The 13,082-nt window shown below is 44.9% G+C and overlaps 10 non-coding genes across 10 annotated transcripts; all 10 read right to left on the bottom strand.

The window, feature by feature from the left end:
• Positions 1 to 628: 628 nt before the first annotated feature.
• Positions 629 to 819, bottom strand: LOC141242544 (U2 spliceosomal RNA). Its single transcript, XR_012306949.1, has one exon. It is a non-coding gene; the product is annotated as a U2 spliceosomal RNA (small nuclear RNA).
• A 1,115-nt stretch (positions 820 to 1,934) lies between these two features.
• Positions 1,935 to 2,125, bottom strand: LOC141242543 (U2 spliceosomal RNA). Its single transcript, XR_012306948.1, has one exon. It is a non-coding gene; the product is annotated as a U2 spliceosomal RNA (small nuclear RNA).
• Positions 2,126 to 3,243: 1,118 nt separating this feature from the next.
• Positions 3,244 to 3,434, bottom strand: LOC141242542 (U2 spliceosomal RNA). The gene has a single exon (XR_012306947.1). It is a non-coding gene; the product is annotated as a U2 spliceosomal RNA (small nuclear RNA).
• A 1,118-nt stretch (positions 3,435 to 4,552) lies between these two features.
• On the bottom strand, positions 4,553 to 4,743 carry LOC141242541 (U2 spliceosomal RNA). The gene has a single exon (XR_012306946.1). It is a non-coding gene; the product is annotated as a U2 spliceosomal RNA (small nuclear RNA).
• Positions 4,744 to 5,858: 1,115 nt separating this feature from the next.
• On the bottom strand, positions 5,859 to 6,049 carry LOC141242539 (U2 spliceosomal RNA). The gene has a single exon (XR_012306944.1). It is a non-coding gene; the product is annotated as a U2 spliceosomal RNA (small nuclear RNA).
• A 1,118-nt stretch (positions 6,050 to 7,167) lies between these two features.
• LOC141242538 (U2 spliceosomal RNA) lies at positions 7,168 to 7,358 on the bottom strand. The gene has a single exon (XR_012306943.1). It is a non-coding gene; the product is annotated as a U2 spliceosomal RNA (small nuclear RNA).
• A 1,118-nt stretch (positions 7,359 to 8,476) lies between these two features.
• On the bottom strand, positions 8,477 to 8,667 carry LOC141242537 (U2 spliceosomal RNA). The gene has a single exon (XR_012306942.1). It is a non-coding gene; the product is annotated as a U2 spliceosomal RNA (small nuclear RNA).
• A 1,115-nt stretch (positions 8,668 to 9,782) lies between these two features.
• Positions 9,783 to 9,973, bottom strand: LOC141242536 (U2 spliceosomal RNA). The gene has a single exon (XR_012306941.1). It is a non-coding gene; the product is annotated as a U2 spliceosomal RNA (small nuclear RNA).
• A 1,118-nt stretch (positions 9,974 to 11,091) lies between these two features.
• Positions 11,092 to 11,282, bottom strand: LOC141242535 (U2 spliceosomal RNA). The gene has a single exon (XR_012306940.1). It is a non-coding gene; the product is annotated as a U2 spliceosomal RNA (small nuclear RNA).
• Positions 11,283 to 12,400: 1,118 nt separating this feature from the next.
• On the bottom strand, positions 12,401 to 12,591 carry LOC141242534 (U2 spliceosomal RNA). Its single transcript, XR_012306939.1, has one exon. It is a non-coding gene; the product is annotated as a U2 spliceosomal RNA (small nuclear RNA).
• Between the last annotated feature and the right edge of the window lie 491 nt (positions 12,592 to 13,082).

The raw sequence follows: 13,082 nt of genomic DNA, 5'->3' as shown, positions 1-13,082 counted from the left end.
AAGCTCACAGAGACCGCCATAAGCAACAGTTTAACAGAATGCCACAGACTAATCAACCAAACTTTTTGGGTTGGGTTCTCTTTTATAGTCTGCAGGCATTAAATGAAAGAAGTCAGTGTTCCAGCAGAAGGAGACAACGTTTCAGAAAAGGCATTGTAGCAAACCAAAAAAGAAATTTTAAGCGCAGCAGAGTAACCAGCGCACATACCTGTTAGCTCAGGTGAGTTTAAAAGGCTGCTGTTGATAACAAGGGCATTTGCTAAATAGATGGTGTGTGTGCAACAATATACTGAAAGGTCAATTATATTGTGCAGCTTATCTCACCACCTGTAGTTATTTAGGTGAAAGCTCCAAAATGCTTGCCTAATATGTCTGTTTATCCAAAAGGAAGTAAAAAGGGAGAGCTAGAAAGATAGCATTGCATCACATTACATGGCAATGCAATGCACAGTTGCTGAAGTTGAACCAAAATGAGCTTGTAATCTGGCTTCTGCAACTTTGAACATGAAAAATCCAATGAGGAGAAGAAAAGCAGAGCCAAAGAGTCCATCCCAAAATCCGACAAACAAGCAAAATGAACAAAAAACATTGAATTCAATTCTTTCTGATTTTAGAAACTGCATTAAAGAAGGGGTGCACCGGTCCTGGAGATACTGCAATACCAGGTCAATGCGTGGAGTGGACAGAGCAAGCTCTTTTTCCATCTCCCTGTTCTAAAAATCCATTTAATATATGGTCCCCAGATAGGGGACGTATCAGATATTAAACTGATAAGAACAGATACTACACTTGATCTTAGCCAAAAGGCCGAGAAGCGATAACCAGAATTGGTTTCAAACTACGGAGCCACCCAAGGATCCTAAAAAGTCCATTTGTGGAGATGAGCTCCTGGACTCCCGTTAAGAAGACATGTTGTCAACCTCTAGATCCCTTACATGCCTGCACTTTTCGGCTTGCTGCTGCTGCAATCCACGCGTTTTAGATCTGCATAACTCCACCTCTTTAAACACAGCACCTTCACCCCCTGCTGTTCCCACCCGCCTCAACACCGTTGGAAGGGAGGAGAACCAATTAAGGCGGGGGGTGGGGTGGAACGAGCAGCTGTCTACCCTTAGCAGGAGGGCTCCTGATTACATACCTCTCCTGCTGCTGCTGCTGCTGGCTGTCCAGCAGCAGACTGAAGGTGGCTGCTGCTGTGCACAGGTATATAAAGGCTCAGAGCCTATTATGACACGCGCAGCCAGCGTTCCATTGCCACATTCCATCTACTGCAGGCAGGATACCTGGCTGGCTGAATGTCGCTGAGAAGCTCACAGAGACCGCCATAAGCAACAGTTTAACAGAATGCCACAGACTAATCAACCAAACTTTTTGGGTTGGGTTCTCTTTTATAGTCTGCAGGCATTAAATGAAAGAAGTCAGTGTTCCAGCAGAAGGAGACAACGTTTCAGAAAAGGCATTGTAGCAAACCAAAAAAGAAATTTTAAGCGCAGCAGAGTAACCAGCGCACATACCTGTTAGCTCAGGTGAGTTTAAAAGGCTGCTGTTGATAACAAGGGCATTTGCTAAATAGATGGTGTTTGTGCAACAATATACTGAAAGGTCAATTATATTGTGCAGCTTATCTCACCACCTGTAGTTATTTAGGTGAAAGCTCCAAAATGCTTGCCTAATATGTCTGTTTATCCAAAAGGAAGTAAAAAGGGAGAGCTAGAAAGATAGCATTGCATCACATTACATGGCAATGCAATGCACAGTTGCTGAAGTTGAACCAAAATGAGCTTGTAATCTGGCTTCTGCAACTTTGAACATGAAAAATCCAATGAGGAGAAGAAAAGCAGAGCCAAAGAGTCCATCCCAAAATCCGACAAACAAGCAAAATGAACAAAAAACATTGAATTCAATTCTTTCTGATTTTAGAAACTGCATTAAAGAAGGGGTGCACCGGTCCTGGAGATACTGCAATACCAGGTCAATGCGTGGAGTGGACAGAGCAAGCTCTTTTTCCATCTCCCTGTTCTAAAAATCCATTTAATATATGGTCCCCAGATAGGGGACGTATCAGATATTAAACTGATAAGAACAGATACTACACTTGATCTTAGCCAAAAGGCCGAGAAGCGATAACCAGAATTGGTTTCAAACTACGGAGCCACCCAAGGATCCTGAAAAGTCCATTTGTGGAGATGAGCTCCTGGACTCCCGTTAAGAAGACATGTTGTCAACCTCTAGATCCCTTACATGCCTGCACTTTTCGGCTTGCTGCTGCTGCAATCCACGCGTTTTAGATCTGCATAACTCCACCTCTTTAAACACAGCACCTTCACCCCCTGCTGTTCCCACCCGCCTCAACACCGTTGGAAGGGAGGAGAACCAATTAAGGCGGGGGGTGGGGTGGAACGAGCAGCTGTCTACCCTTAGCAGGAGGGCTCCTGATTACATACCTCTCCTGCTGCTGCTGCTGCTGCTGGCTGTCCAGCAGCAGACTGAAGGTGGCTGCTGCTGTGCACAGGTATATAAAGGCTCAGAGCCTATTATGACACGCGCAGCCAGCGTTCCATTGCCACATTCCATCTACTGCAGGCAGGATACCTGGCTGGCTGAATGTCGCTGAGAAGCTCACAGAGACCGCCATAAGCAACAGTTTAACAGAATGCCACAGACTAATCAACCAAACTTTTTGGGTTGGGTTCTCTTTTATAGTCTGCAGGCATTAAATGAAAGAAGTCAGTGTTCCAGCAGAAGGAGACAACGTTTCAGAAAAGGCATTGTAGCAAACCAAAAAAGAAATTTTAAGCGCAGCAGAGTAACCAGCGCACATACCTGTTAGCTCAGGTGAGTTTAAAAGGCTGCTGTTGATAACAAGGGCATTTGCTAAATAGATGGTGTGTGTGCAACAATATACTGAAAGGTCAATTATATTGTGCAGCTTATCTCACCACCTGTAGTTATTTAGGTGAAAGCTCCAAAATGCTTGCCTAATATGTCTGTTTATCCAAAAGGAAGTAAAAAGGGAGAGCTAGAAAGATAGCATTGCATCACATTACATGGCAATGCAATGCACAGTTGCTGAAGTTGAACCAAAATGAGCTTGTAATCTGGCTTCTGCAACTTTGAACATGAAAAATCCAATGAGGAGAAGAAAAGCAGAGCCAAAGAGTCCATCCCAAAATCCGACAAACAAGCAAAATGAACAAAAAACATTGAATTCAATTCTTTCTGATTTTAGAAACTGCATTAAAGAAGGGGTGCACCGGTCCTGGAGATACTGCAATACCAGGTCAATGCGTGGAGTGGACAGAGCAAGCTCTTTTTCCATCTCCCTGTTCTAAAAATCCATTTAATATATGGTCCCCAGATAGGGGACGTATCAGATATTAAACTGATAAGAACAGATACTACACTTGATCTTAGCCAAAAGGCCGAGAAGCGATAACCAGAATTGGTTTCAAACTACGGAGCCACCCAAGGATCCTAAAAAGTCCATTTGTGGAGATGAGCTCCTGGACTCCCGTTAAGAAGACATGTTGTCAACCTCTAGATCCCTTACATGCCTGCACTTTTCGGCTTGCTGCTGCTGCAATCCACGCGTTTTAGATCTGCATAAATCCACCTCTTTAAACACAGCACCTTCACCCCCTGCTGTTCCCACCCGCCTCAACACCGTTGGAAGGGAGGAGAACCAATTAAGGCGGGGGGTGGGGTGGAACGAGCAGCTGTCTACCCTTAGCAGGAGGGCTCCTGATTACATACCTCTCCTGCTGCTGCTGCTGCTGCTGGCTGTCCAGCAGCAGACTGAAGGTGGCTGCTGCTGTGCACAGGTATATAAAGGCTCAGAGCCTATTATGACACGCGCAGCCAGCGTTCCATTGCCACATTCCATCTACTGCAGGCAGGATACCTGGCTGGCTGAATGTCGCTGAGAAGCTCACAGAGACCGCCATAAGCAACAGTTTAACAGAATGCCACAGACTAATCAACCAAACTTTTTGGGTTGGGTTCTCTTTTATAGTCTGCAGGCATTAAATGAAAGAAGTCAGTGTTCCAGCAGAAGGAGACAACGTTTCAGAAAAGGCATTGTAGCAAACCAAAAAAGAAATTTTAAGCGCAGCAGAGTAACCAGCGCACATACCTGTTAGCTCAGGTGAGTTTAAAAGGCTGCTGTTGATAACAAGGGCATTTGCTAAATAGATGGTGTGTGTGCAACAATATACTGAAAGGTCAATTATATTGTGCAGCTTATCTCACCACCTGTAGTTATTTAGGTGAAAGCTCCAAAATGCTTGCCTAATATGTCTGTTTATCCAAAAGGAAGTAAAAAGGGAGAGCTAGAAAGATAGCATTGCATCACATTACATGGCAATGCAATGCACAGTTGCTGAAGTTGAACCAAAATGAGCTTGTAATTTGGCTTCTGCAACTTTGAACATGAAAAATCCAATGAGGAGAAGAAAAGCAGAGCCAAAGAGTCCATCCCAAAATCCGACAAACAAGCAAAATGAACAAAAAACATTGAATTCAATTCTTTCTGATTTTAGAAACTGCATTAAAGAAGGGGTGCACCGGTCCTGGAGATACTGCAATACCAGGTCAATGCGTGGAGTGGACAGAGCAAGCTCTTTTTCCATCTCCCTGTTCTAAAAATCCATTTAATATATGGTCCCCAGATAGGGGACGTATCAGATATTAAACTGATAAGAACAGATACTACACTTGATCTTAGCCAAAAGGCCGAGAAGCGATAACCAGAATTGGTTTCAAACTACGGAGCCACCCAAGGATCCTAAAAAGTCCATTTGTGGAGATGAGCTCCTGGACTCCCGTTAAGAAGACATGTTGTCAACCTCTAGATCCCTTACATGCCTGCACTTTTCGGCTTGCTGCTGCTGCAATCCACGCGTTTTAGATCTGCATAACTCCACCTCTTTAAACACAGCACCTTCACCCCCTGCTGTTCCCACCCGCCTCAACACCGTTGGAAGGGAGGAGAACCAATTAAGGCGGGGGGTGGGGTGGAACGAGCAGCTGTCTACCCTTAGCAGGAGGGCTCCTGATTACATACCTCTCCTGCTGCTGCTGCTGCTGGCTGTCCAGCAGCAGACTGAAGGTGGCTGCTGCTGTGCACAGGTATATAAAGGCTCAGAGCCTATTATGACACGCGCAGCCAGCGTTCCATTGCCACATTCCATCTACTGCAGGCAGGATACCTGGCTGGCTGAATGTCGCTGAGAAGCTCACAGAGACCGCCATAAGCAACAGTTTAACAGAATGCCACAGACTAATCAACCAAACTTTTTGGGTTGGGTTCTCTTTTATAGTCTGCAGGCATTAAATGAAAGAAGTCAGTGTTCCAGCAGAAGGAGACAACGTTTCAGAAAAGGCATTGTAGCAAACCAAAAAAGAAATTTTAAGCGCAGCAGAGTAACCAGCGCACATACCTGTTAGCTCAGGTGAGTTTAAAAGGCTGCTGTTGATAACAAGGGCATTTGCTAAATAGATGGTGTGTGTGCAACAATATACTGAAAGGTCAATTATATTGTGCAGCTTATCTCACCACCTGTAGTTATTTAGGTGAAAGCTCCAAAATGCTTGCCTAATATGTCTGTTTATCCAAAAGGAAGTAAAAAGGGAGAGCTAGAAAGATAGCATTGCATCACATTACATGGCAATGCAATGCACAGTTGCTGAAGTTGAACCAAAATGAGCTTGTAATCTGGCTTCTGCAACTTTGAACATGAAAAATCCAATGAGGAGAAGAAAAGCAGAGCCAAAGAGTCCATCCCAAAATCCGACAAACAAGCAAAATGAACAAAAAACATTGAATTCAATTCTTTCTGATTTTAGAAACTGCATTAAAGAAGGGGTGCACCGGTCCTGGAGATACTGCAATACCAGGTCAATGCGTGGAGTGGACAGAGCAAGCTCTTTTTCCATCTCCCTGTTCTAAAAATCCATTTAATATATGGTCCCCAGATAGGGGACGTATCAGATATTAAACTGATAAGAACAGATACTACACTTGATCTTAGCCAAAAGGCCGAGAAGCGATAACCAGAATTTGTTTCAAACTACGGAGCCACCCAAGGATCCTAAAAAGTCCATTTGTGGAGATGAGCTCCTGGACTCCCGTTAAGAAGACATGTTGTCAACCTCTAGATCCCTTACATGCCTGCACTTTTCGGCTTGCTGCTGCTGCAATCCACGCATTTTAGATCTGCATAACTCCACCTCTTTAAACACAGCACCTTCACCCCCTGCTGTTCCCACCCGCCTCAACACCGTTGGAAGGGAGGAGAACCAATTAAGGCGGGGGGTGGGGTGGAACGAGCAGCTGTCTACCCTTAGCAGGAGGGCTCCTGATTACATACCTCTCCTGCTGCTGCTGCTGCTGCTGGCTGTCCAGCAGCAGACTGAAGGTGGCTGCTGCTGTGCACAGGTATATAAAGGCTCAGAGCCTATTATGACACGCGCAGCCAGCGTTCCATTGCCACATTCCATCTACTGCAGGCAGGATACCTGGCTGGCTGAATGTCGCTGAGAAGCTCACAGAGACCGCCATAAGCAACAGTTTAACAGAATGCCACAGACTAATCAACCAAACTTTTTGGGTTGGGTTCTCTTTTATAGTCTGCAGGCATTAAATGAAAGAAGTCAGTGTTCCAGCAGAAGGAGACAACGTTTCAGAAAAGGCATTGTAGCAAACCAAAAAAGAAATTTTAAGCGCAGCAGAGTAACCAGCGCACATACCTGTTAGCTCAGGTGAGTTTAAAAGGCTGCTGTTGATAACAAGGGCATTTGCTAAATAGATGGTGTGTGTGCAACAATATACTGAAAGGTCAATTATATTGTGCAGCTTATCTCACCACCTGTAGTTATTTAGGTGAAAGCTCCAAAATGCTTGCCTAATATGTCTGTTTATCCAAAAGGAAGTAAAAAGGGAGAGCTAGAAAGATAGCATTGCATCACATTACATGGCAATGCAATGCACAGTTGCTGAAGTTGAACCAAAATGAGCTTGTAATCTGGCTTCTGCAACTTTGAACATGAAAAATCCAATGAGGATAAGAAAAGCAGAGCCAAAGAGTCCATCCCAAAATCCGACAAACAAGCAAAATGAACAAAAAACATTGAATTCAATTCTTTCTGATTTTAGAAACTGCATTAAAGAAGGGGTGCACCGGTCCTGGAGATACTGCAATACCAGGTCAATGCGTGGAGTGGACAGAGCAAGCTCTTTTTCCATCTCCCTGTTCTAAAAATCCATTTAATATATGGTCCCCAGATAGGGGACGTATCAGATATTAAACTGATAAGAACAGATACTACACTTGATCTTAGCCAAAAGGCCGAGAAGCGATAACCAGAATTGGTTTCAAACTACGGAGCCACCCAAGGATCCTAAAAAGTCCATTTGTGGAGATGAGCTCCTGGACTCCCGTTAAGAAGACATGTTGTCAACCTCTAGATCCCTTACATGCCTGCACTTTTCGGCTTGCTGCTGCTGCAATCCACGCGTTTTAGATCTGCATAACTCCACCTCTTTAAACACAGCACCTTCACCCCCTGCTGTTCCCACCCGCCTCAACACCGTTGGAAGGGAGGAGAACCAATTAAGGCGGGGGGTGGGGTGGAACGAGCAGCTGTCTACCCTTAGCAGGAGGGCTCCTGATTACATACCTCTCCTGCTGCTGCTGCTGCTGCTGGCTGTCCAGCAGCAGACTGAAGGTGGCTGCTGCTGTGCACAGGTATATAAAGGCTCAGAGCCTATTATGACACGCGCAGCCAGCGTTCCATTGCCACATTCCATCTACTGCAGGCAGAATACCTGGCTGGCTGAATGTCGCTGAGAAGCTCACAGAGACCGCCATAAGCAACAGTTTAACAGAATGCCACAGACTAATCAACCAAACTTTTTGGGTTGGGTTCTCTTTTATAGTCTGCAGGCATTAAATGAAAGAAGTCAGTGTTCCAGCAGAAGGAGACAACGTTTCAGAAAAGGCATTGTAGCAAACCAAAAAAGAAATTTTAAGCGCAGCAGAGTAACCAGCGCACATACCTGTTAGCTCAGGTGAGTTTAAAAGGCTGCTGTTGATAACAAGGGCATTTGCTAAATAGATGGTGTGTGTGCAACAATATACTGAAAGGTCAATTATATTGTGCAGCTTATCTCACCACCTGTAGTTATTTAGGTGAAAGCTCCAAAATGCTTGCCTAATATGTCTGTTTATCCAAAAGGAAGTAAAAAGGGAGAGCTAGAAAGATAGCATTGCATCACATTACATGGCAATGCAATGCACAGTTGCTGAAGTTGAACCAAAATGAGCTTGTAATCTGGCTTCTGCAACTTTGAACATGAAAAATCCAATGAGGAGAAGAAAAGCAGAGCCAAAGAGTCCATCCCAAAATCCGACAAACAAGCAAAATGAACAAAAAACATTGAATTCAATTCTTTCTGATTTTAGAAACTGCATTAAAGAAGGGGTGCACCGGTCCTGGAGATACTGCAATACCAGGTCAATGCGTGGAGTGGACAGAGCAAGCTCTTTTTCCATCTCCCTGTTCTAAAAATCCATTTAATATATGGTCCCCAGATAGGGGACGTATCAGATATTAAACTGATAAGAACAGATACTACACTTGATCTTAGCCAAAAGGCCGAGAAGCGATAACCAGAATTGGTTTCAAACTACGGAGCCACCCAAGGATCCTAAAAAGTCCATTTGTGGAGATGAGCTCCTGGACTCCCGTTAAGAAGACATGTTGTCAACCTCTAGATCCCTTACATGCCTGCACTTTTCGGCTTGCTGCTGCTGCAATCCACGCGTTTTAGATCTGCATAACTCCACCTCTTTAAACACAGCACCTTCACCCCCTGCTGTTCCCACCCGCCTCAACACCGTTGGAAGGGAGGAGAACCAATTAAGGCGGGGGGTGGGGTGGAACGAGCAGCTGTCTACCCTTAGCAGGAGGGCTCCTGATTACATACCTCTCCTGCTGCTGCTGCTGCTGGCTGTCCAGCAGCAGACTGAAGGTGGCTGCTGCTGTGCACAGGTATATAAAGGCTCAGAGCCTATTATGACACGCGCAGCCAGCGTTCCATTGCCACATTCCATCTACTGCAGGCAGGATACCTGGCTGGCTGAATGTCGCTGAGAAGCTCACAGAGACCGCCATAAGCAACAGTTTAACAGAATGCCACAGACTAATCAACCAAACTTTTTGGGTTGGGTTCTCTTTTATAGTCTGCAGGCATTAAATGAAAGAAGTCAGTGTTCCAGCAGAAGGAGACAACGTTTCAGAAAAGGCATTGTAGCAAACCAAAAAAGAAATTTTAAGCGCAGCAGAGTAACCAGCGCACATACCTGTTAGCTCAGGTGAGTTTAAAAGGCTGCTGTTGATAACAAGGGCATTTGCTAAATAGATGGTGTGTGTGCAACAATATACTGAAAGGTCAATTATATTGTGCAGCTTATCTCACCACCTGTAGTTATTTAGGTGAAAGCTCCAAAATGCTTGCCTAATATGTCTGTTTATCCAAAAGGAAGTAAAAAGGGAGAGCTAGAAAGATAGCATTGCATCACATTACATGGCAATGCAATGCACAGTTGCTGAAGTTGAACCAAAATGAGCTTGTAATCTGGCTTCTGCAACTTTGAACATGAAAAATCCAATGAGGAGAAGAAAAGCAGAGCCAAAGAGTCCATCCCAAAATCCGACAAACAAGCAAAATGAACAAAAAACATTGAATTCAATTCTTTCTGATTTTAGAAACTGCATTAAAGAAGGGGTGCACCGGTCCTGGAGATACTGCAATACCAGGTCAATGCGTGGAGTGGACAGAGCAAGCTCTTTTTCCATCTCCCTGTTCTAAAAATCCATTTAATATATGGTCCCCAGATAGGGGACGTATCAGATATTAAACTGATAAGAACAGATACTACACTTGATCTTAGCCAAAAGGCCGAGAAGCGATAACCAGAATTTGTTTCAAACTACGGAGCCACCCAAGGATCCTAAAAAGTCCATTTGTGGAGATGAGCTCCTGGACTCCCGTTAAGAAGACATGTTGTCAACCTCTAGATCCCTTACATGCCTGCACTTTTCGGCTTGCTGCTGCTGCAATCCACGCATTTTAGATCTGCATAACTCCACCTCTTTAAACACAGCACCTTCACCCCCTGCTGTTCCCACCCGCCTCAACACCGTTGGAAGGGAGGAGAACCAATTAAGGCGGGGGGTGGGGTGGAACGAGCAGCTGTCTACCCTTAGCAGGAGGGCTCCTGATTACATACCTCTCCTGCTGCTGCTGCTGCTGCTGGCTGTCCAGCAGCAGACTGAAGGTGGCTGCTGCTGTGCACAGGTATATAAAGGCTCAGAGCCTATTATGACACGCGCAGCCAGCGTTCCATTGCCACATTCCATCTACTGCAGGCAGGATACCTGGCTGGCTGAATGTCGCTGAGAAGCTCACAGAGACCGCCATAAGCAACAGTTTAACAGAATGCCACAGACTAATCAACCAAACTTTTTGGGTTGGGTTCTCTTTTATAGTCTGCAGGCATTAAATGAAAGAAGTCAGTGTTCCAGCAGAAGGAGACAACGTTTCAGAAAAGGCATTGTAGCAAACCAAAAAAGAAATTTTAAGCGCAGCAGAGTAACCAGCGCACATACCTGTTAGCTCAGGTGAGTTTAAAAGGCTGCTGTTGATAACAAGGGCATTTGCTAAATAGATGGTGTGTGTGCAACAATATACTGAAAGGTCAATTATATTGTGCAGCTTATCTCACCACCTGTAGTTATTTAGGTGAAAGCTCCAAAATGCTTGCCTAATATGTCTGTTTATCCAAAAGGAAGTAAAAAGGGAGAGCTAGAAAGATAGCATTGCATCACATTACATGGCAATGCAATGCACAGTTGCTGAAGTTGAACCAAAATGAGCTTGTAATCTGGCTTCTGCAACTTTGAACATGAAAAATCCAATGAGGATAAGAAAAGCAGAGCCAAAGAGTCCATCCCAAAATCCGACAAACAAGCAAAATGAACAAAAAACATTGAATTCAATTCTTTCTGATTTTAGAAACTGCATTAAAGAAGGGGTGCACCGGTCCTGGAGATACTGCAATACCAGGTCAATGCGTGGAGTGGACAGAGCAAGCTCTTTTTCCATCTCCCTGTTCTAAAAATCCATTTAATATATGGTCCCCAGATAGGGGACGTATCAGATATTAAACTGATAAGAACAGATACTACACTTGATCTTAGCCAAAAGGCCGAGAAGCGATAACCAGAATTGGTTTCAAACTACGGAGCCACCCAAGGATCCTAAAAAGTCCATTTGTGGAGATGAGCTCCTGGACTCCCGTTAAGAAGACATGTTGTCAACCTCTAGATCCCTTACATGCCTGCACTTTTCGGCTTGCTGCTGCTGCAATCCACGCGTTTTAGATCTGCATAACTCCACCTCTTTAAACACAGCACCTTCACCCCCTGCTGTTCCCACCCGCCTCAACACCGTTGGAAGGGAGGAGAACCAATTAAGGCGGGGGGTGGGGTGGAACGAGCAGCTGTCTACCCTTAGCAGGAGGGCTCCTGATTACATACCTCTCCTGCTGCTGCTGCTGCTGCTGGCTGTCCAGCAGCAGACTGAAGGTGGCTGCTGCTGTGCACAGGTATATAAAGGCTCAGAGCCTATTATGACACGCGCAGCCAGCGTTCCATTGCCACATTCCATCTACTGCAGGCAGAATACCTGGCTGGCTGAATGTCGCTGAGAAGCTCACAGAGACCGCCATAAGCAACAGTTTAACAGAATGCCACAGACTAATCAACCAAACTTTTTGGGTTGGGTTCTCTTTTATAGTCTGCAGGCATTAAATGAAAGAAGTCAGTGTTCCAGCAGAAGGAGACAACGTTTCAGAAAAGGCATTGTAGCAAACCAAAAAAGAAATTTTAAGCGCAGCAGAGTAACCAGCGCACATACCTGTTAGCTCAGGTGAGTTTAAAAGGCTGCTGTTGATAACAAGGGCATTTGCTAAATAGATGGTGTGTGTGCAACAATATACTGAAAGGTCAATTATATTGTGCAGCTTATCTCACCACCTGTAGTTATTTAGGTGAAAGCTCCAAAATGCTTGCCTAATATGTCTGTTTATCCAAAAGGAAGTAAAAAGGGAGAGCTAGAAAGATAGCATTGCATCACATTACATGGCAATGCAATGCACAGTTGCTGAAGTTGAACCAAAATGAGCTTGTAATCTGGCTTCTGCAACTTTGAACATGAAAAATCCAATGAGGAGAAGAAAAGCAGAGCCAAAGAGTCCATCCCAAAATCCGACAAACAAGCAAAATGAACAAAAAACATTGAATTCAATTCTTTCTGATTTTAGAAACTGCATTAAAGAAGGGGTGCACCGGTCCTGGAGATACTGCAATACCAGGTCAATGCGTGGAGTGGACAGAGCAAGCTCTTTTTCCATCTCCCTGTTCTAAAAATCCATTTAATATATGGTCCCCAGATAGGGGACGTATCAGATATTAAACTGATAAGAACAGATACTACACTTGATCTTAGCCAAAAGGCCGAGAAGCGATAACCAGAATTGGTTTCAAACTACGGAGCCACCCAAGGATCCTAAAAAGTCCATTTGTGGAGATGAGCTCCTGGACTCCCGTTAAGAAGACATGTTGTCAACCTCTAGATCCCTTACATGCCTGCACTTTTCGGCTTGCTGCTGCTGCAATCCACGCGTTTTAGATCTGCATAACTCCACCTCTTTAAACACAGCACCTTCACCCCCTGCTGTTCCCACCCGCCTCAACACCGTTGGAAGGGAGGAGAACCAATTAAGGCGGGGGGTGGGGTGGAACGAGCAGCTGTCTACCCTTAGCAGGAGGGCTCCTGATTACATACCTCTCCTGCTGCTGCTGCTGCTGGCTGTCCAGCAGCAGACTGAAGGTGGCTGCTGCTGTGCACAGGTATATAAAGGCTCAGAGCCTATTATGACACGCGCAGCCAGCGTTCCATTGCCACATTCCATCTACTGCAGGCAGGATACCTGGCTGGCTGAATGTCGCTGAGAAGC

The sequence above is a fragment of the Phyllobates terribilis genome, unplaced genomic scaffold, assembly GCF_046119375.1.
Source record: "Phyllobates terribilis strain yellow unplaced genomic scaffold, ASM4611937v1 Scaffold_1049__1_contigs__length_452226, whole genome shotgun sequence".
NCBI lineage: Eukaryota > Metazoa > Chordata > Amphibia > Anura > Dendrobatidae > Phyllobates > Phyllobates terribilis.
This window is presented reverse-complemented; position numbering and strand designations above follow the sequence as displayed.